Source organism: Pinus tabuliformis, chromosome 1_2 (genome assembly GCF_031772625.1).
Source record: "Pinus tabuliformis cultivar Carrire ecotype Pingquan chromosome 1_2, CPIR1, whole genome shotgun sequence".
Lineage (NCBI taxonomy): Eukaryota > Viridiplantae > Streptophyta > Pinopsida > Pinales > Pinaceae > Pinus > Pinus tabuliformis.
Genome location: NC_142298.1, coordinates 549830046 through 549836393, shown reverse-complemented (window position 1 = coordinate 549836393; position 6348 = coordinate 549830046). Strand labels below are relative to the sequence as shown.

The 6348-nt window shown below is 32.0% G+C and overlaps 1 pseudogene; it reads left to right on the top strand.

Moving 5' to 3' along the window:
- Positions 1 to 3433: 3433 nt before the first annotated feature.
- Positions 3434 to 4982, top strand: LOC149206763 (organic cation/carnitine transporter 4 pseudogene; annotated as a pseudogene).
- Positions 4983 to 6348: the final 1366 nt, after the last annotated feature.

Here is a 6348-nt window from a genome sequence, read left to right as displayed (position 1 = left end):
AACACTCAAACATGCCATTGCAACATTAAATAATAAAACGCACAATATACAAAGTAAAAACTACACACTATTTACAGCTACAAAATTAATTACAATCACAATTCAATACAACAAACAAACACAATATTACAATTGTATGTTGTGTGTTTATTTGAATTTGTATATTGTATTTTTGTTTATTTTGACTAGTACATTGTATGTTTCTTTATTTGAAATTTGATATCTATGTCTGTGTGTGTGCGCGCTTTTATTTATTTTAACCAAATACAATTAAAAAAGAAAAAGAAAAAATACAAATTTCATTATAATTGAAACTCAATATAATAAATAAACATTAAAGTATTATGCAATAAAAATATAAGACTTAATTAAATCTATATAAAATACAAAGGTTCAAGTTTACAACAAAACTCATGTCTAATATAAATGAGCATAACAAACACAATCATTCATTGACAAAACACTTAGTCAACATACTTAATCAATTTCAAATAAACAAAAATACAATATACAATTTCAAATGAAATGGAATATAAAATTTAAAGACATACATTCACAAAGCCACCTACACATACAAACATTCGAAAAAACATATTCTGGCATGTATATGCAATTTCAGACAACACCTACAATACAAATTTAAATAAGCAAATATAGGATTTTAAATTTTTAAATATCCAACACAAAATACAAATACAAATAAAAATACAAATAATATAAAGTTCCAAATAGGGAAACACATATCATACAATTTCAAGTCAATACAAATACAAACACTCAAACATGCCATTGCAATATTAAATAAGCAAACGCACAATATACAAAGTAAAAACCTACTCACTATTTACACTAGAAAATTAATTACAATCACAATTCAATACAACAAACAAACAGACTATTACAATTGTATGTTGTGTGCTTAGTTGAATTTGTATATTGTATGTTTGTTTATTTTGACTTGTACTTTGTATGTTTCTTTATTTGAAATTGGATATATATATGTGTATGTGTGTGTGTGTGCGCACTTATTTATGATATTTGTATTGTAGGTGACTTGAAATTGTAATACTGTGTTTGTTGTATTGAATTGTGATTGCAATTAATTTTATAGTGTAAATAGTGCATAGTAGGTTTTATATGTTGTGTGTTTAAATTTTATATTTCATTGCATTTGAAATTGTATATTGTATCTTTGTTTATTTGAAATTGATTAAGTATGTTTACAAAGTGTTTTGTCAATGAATGCTTATGTTTGTTATGCTGATTTGTATTAGCCATGAATTTTATTATAAACTTGAATGTGTGTGTTTTATGTATCTTTAATTAAGTCTTATCATTTTATTGTATAATATTTTAATATTTATTTATTATATTGAGTTTTAATTATAATGAGATTTGTATTTTTTCTTTTTTCTTTTTTGATTAAGATATATTTATATGTTAACTAGTTAATATTATATATATATATATATATATATATATATATATATATATATATATATATATATATATATATATATATATATATATATATATATATATATATATATATATATATATATATATATATATATATATATATATATATATAGATATATATATATATATATATATAAGGTTGATAAGTTAATTTGAACATTTGCAACAAAACATAAATATTTTGATAACATAACATTTTAAGATAAAAAAACATAAGTAGTAGCTATTTTTAATAAATATTAATACCATAACAATAATAATGTGACTAAGGCAAAAATTTATCATAATTTATTTTTATTGATGTTAATAAATTGATATGTTTTTTAAAAATATCCATTAACATCATTAATCATTTAATAGTCGAACAATAGTGGCAATGAAGAAATTCAAAAAAGTAAGAGATGCCATTTACTTCTTTATCCCTAGAACTGTAAATAAAGTGCATTTCAAATACCAGGTTTAAAGGTTGAACATAATTGTCTACAATGACCATTGAGTACCACACTAGTTTGCATGAATATTAAATAGGAACATGCAATCAAGTTAATTCAATACGATTTTAATTTAAGTACGTGTAATGTTCATGGTGAAATGCATACTTTCATAAAACTATTAAGAACATACCTAAGACCAAATTAAAATGTGGGTATGAAAAAAAACATAAGTTTCAAGAAGCCATATCAAAATGGGACATTGAGAATAGTAGCCATGCAAAAGACGGAAAGCTGGCATGCTAAAAAATGTCCTGTACAGTGCTACATCTTGTTAGCAAATCAAGAATAAAAAAAATGTTTTTCACTAGGCTAACTATAACAATGGAAGATTAGACGAAATGTAAATTCTAAATAATAATTCATAGAAATATATGTCTCACTTGTTGTTGACACAAATTGGTTTAAAATATTCACATCCACGTAAGCCATTCATATGCTGTTAGATCTCAAATCCAACTACATTAGGGTTGAGTTGACACAAATTGGTTTAAAAAATTCCCATCCACCCAACCCCCTCATATGTCACGTTAGATCTCAAATCCAACTACATTAGGGTTGATAAACAATATTCAGTTACATTTCTAAAAGCCCTTAGTAAGTTTATTTCCTAGAAAAGTAAAATGGACAAGAATCCTACTCCAGTAATAAATAGAATTTTTTTATGAAAGACACAAATTAAGTATGAGTTTTAAATACAAATTTAATTATCAGTTTTGAGATGTTCATGATTTTTTTTTGGCTTGGCTCTGTGAAATATATCGAGAGGTGAGTGTTTTGATGTTCATTTTAGTTTGCTAGCCATTTCATTTATATGGCTACACTAATTCCCATATTCTTATATATCAAGGAGGACACTCCTCATTGTAAAGATTAAAACGCACATAATTTTTGACTTGCCCTTTTTAAAACTTATTAAAATCAGTTTTTACAAATTTGTCAAGACACTTACCCTAAATACATATTGCTTTGCAATTTTAAATAAAAAATAATATTAATATACAATAAATTTCATATAACAAATATTAAATAAAATAAAAAACAAATAACATAATATATCCATCAAACTCTTCAATCCTAAAGCCTTTCAACACCCTACTACAAACATCCCAAAAATAAATAAAATTTTAAAATAAAAATTAAATGAACACTGAATTATAAACTGCAAATAAATAAATAAAAAATATAAATTGAAGCCGTGTTGACAAGATGTGTGTTTGATATTTCCCTTCGGAAAAAGCATGGCAACAAAATGAACCTCACAACAAAAGAATTGGCCCAACGTGGATGGAAAAAGCATGAACCTGACAGCAAAAACATATACGTGACATCTTTTTTCAAAAATAGAAAGCACAAGAATAGAAATTTAAAAAAACCAAAAGCATCAACCCATCCTTTTCCAAAAAGGGGAAAAGCAAGAATTGAAATTTAAAGAACCTATAAATAATTAACTCTCAATTCAAAAATGGACGGGAGAATTCGAACGATGGCAGCTCAAGCATTTTGTGCTCTACAGTCTCGCATGGACTCTGGAGGTCTTTCATACGACGGTCATGATTTTTGCACACTATGAGCCCAACTGGCACTGCAACATAGAGAAACCATCTGATGATTTCCTTTCCATGAAGCATGGGTTCGAATCTTGCAGTTCCACGGGATCTGTGTGTTCCATAGATTGGGCGTCATGGGGCTGGGACGGAGGGAGCGAAGTTTCAATGGTTTCTGAATGGGTCTTGTTTGTGATCAGAAATATAAAGTTGAGGTTCTGCAGTCTGCGTTTTTCATCGGGTGCTTCATCGGTAATTTTGATAATTTTACCTCCGAAGCTTCATATGCACTTTGCTGCCGCTAGATCTTTAAGAATTTACCGTTATTGGATCTTGATGTTTATTTACTGATGCGGGTGCAGGGATATTTGGGCAATTATCGGATTCTTTGCTGGGAGGGAAGGGAGTGCTAAGGTTGGTCTGTATTTGCAACACCATCCTCAGTTTCTTGACGGCATTCTCGCCCAATTTCTGGGTTTATTTGATTCTCTGTTTATTGACGAGAATTAGCATTGGCGGCGTTCGGCTACCGTCCTTCGTTTTGGCAACTGAACCTGTCGGCCCGTGTAAGAGAGGACGAGTTGGCATGTTGACTTTGTATTTCTTTTCCCTCGGCATAACTCTGCTTCCAGCTCTCTCCTACTTTTCTGGTAGCTGGAGATATCTGTACATAGTTGCTTCGATTCCTTCGCCCTTGTATTGCCTTTTCATTCTGCCATTTGTGTCAGAGTCCCCCCGATGGTACCTCGTCAAGGGCAGGCTGGAAGATGCCATGAAAGTCATGAGGATTGCGGCCAAGAGCAGAAATATCTGTCGGAAGGAGTATCATTGGCATTGGACAGGGACGAGCACACTCCTGCAGAGCCTGAGGAACCATCGGGAAGCCTGGTGGATGTATTCAAGTCTCCCGTGACGTGTATGAGGATGGTTTTAATAGGGTTCATCTGATTTGTATGTGGTGTAGGGTATTATGATTCGTATGTGGTGCAGGGTATTATGGATTAAGCCTGAACATGGTAAATCTGAGTACTAATTTATATGTGTGTGTTTTCCTCAATGCAATCAGAGAAATACCTACCTACGCCCTCATGGCAGCTATGCTCGACAAATTCAGAAGAAGGGCGATGCTCGTCTCCACCATGTTGTTGAGCGGACTGGCTTGTCTGTTGGGAAGCTTGACGTCGACGGTACTCAATGTTTAGGGTTCGAATCTCGATCCAACACTGGTCACATGGGATTCTTCAGTGGCGTGCAGTTAGCGAGTGGAGTCATCAGAATATTCGGTATGGCGGGGGCGTATAACTTGATATTTATATACACATGTGAGCTGCTTCCGATAGTAGTCCGGAATGCAGCTCTAGGTTTAATTCAATTCTATTTAATTTCATTTCAGTGTCTATTATGTTCACCTTTGCGAGAGCTAATTCCATTCCATAACCTTGTGTTTCTGTTGGGTGCATTGTAAAAATGAAGGGCTGGTGTTGCAGGGAGATAAATGAAAGAAGAAAAGAAGTGGTTGTTGTTCCAAGCCTAGTCTATCTAGCTAAAGAAACAAAATCGAATGAAATCCCAATTCCAGGTATTTGTGTCTTTTTTATTAGTTTAAACTAGGTGCTTTAGCCATTTTTATTTTGAATTTAAGGCTCTACTTCCTCCTCAATAAATCCTATTTTTTTTCATTGCTTCAATTAGCCGTTGCACGCATGCCTTGCGCTCTAGCTTGAATAGTGTATCTTTTCCCCTAGGAATTCAAGCATCACTGTCTCTGTATTATTTGGATTTGATTAGTTTGTAATTTCCCTGTATAACACCTCTTTTTCTTTATTAGTTTGGCCCATGGTTGTGTCTTGTGTTCTTTGTTCCTTTAACCTGTGGTTTGGTTGTTGTTTTTTCCCATTTTTGTATAACTTGTTAGTTGTGTATTGTTTTAAGCATCAGCCACGGATTTAAGGCTTTATTTTCCTCAATAATTTTACCCTTGTGCCGAGTGCATAGGCATGGATTTAGGGATCGTATCCTCAATAATTGTACCCTTTTGCCGAGTGTATTAGACATGGATTTAAGGCTCTATTTCCTATTCGATAATTTTATGAGCCATGGATTTAAGCCTTTGTTTCCTCCTCAGATGTGTCCACCATACCACCTCTATTAAATGGAATGAATTTTTCATTTAAGGCTCTGTTTCATCTTTAGTTATATTACCCGGTATGAATTTAATGCTCTTTTTCCTCCTTTACGAGCCATGGATGTGTCCACCATACCAATGAATTTTTCATTTAATGCTTTGTTTCCTCCATAATTTTAACCATATTATTTCTATCCACCTGTGTAAGCATGTCTCTTGATTCAGATTCAGCTTAACTACTCAAACTCGTTAATGGAACCAACTTCCCACTTCTATCATCTTGCAGTTAGCCTTCCTTTCTTTTGACAGGTTTATTAAACTTAATAATACATACATATAGCTATGTTCTGTGAGTTACTCTTTTTTTCTTATCATCACTGGTTTATTCAACTTTTACATTAATAATAATCCAATCCAGCTCAGCTCTTTCGCATCAATTGGGAATTCTCTGTTATATATGTATAGCCCTTTTTAGCTTCAACCCCCTGGAATCAGTTACATTACAACCTTCCCCTTCTTTGGGGATTCAATGCCCCCCTCCAAGTTTGGTCTAGTATTAGCTAGTCCCTCTATCATTCCTACTGTTTTTTCCCAGGATAGTTTAAGCCACATAATGGCCCTCTAGATCTGTTGTTTTATATTTTTCACATCTGTTGTTTTATATTTTTCACACAGCTGCTCGAAAACCTCTCATACATTTTTAAAT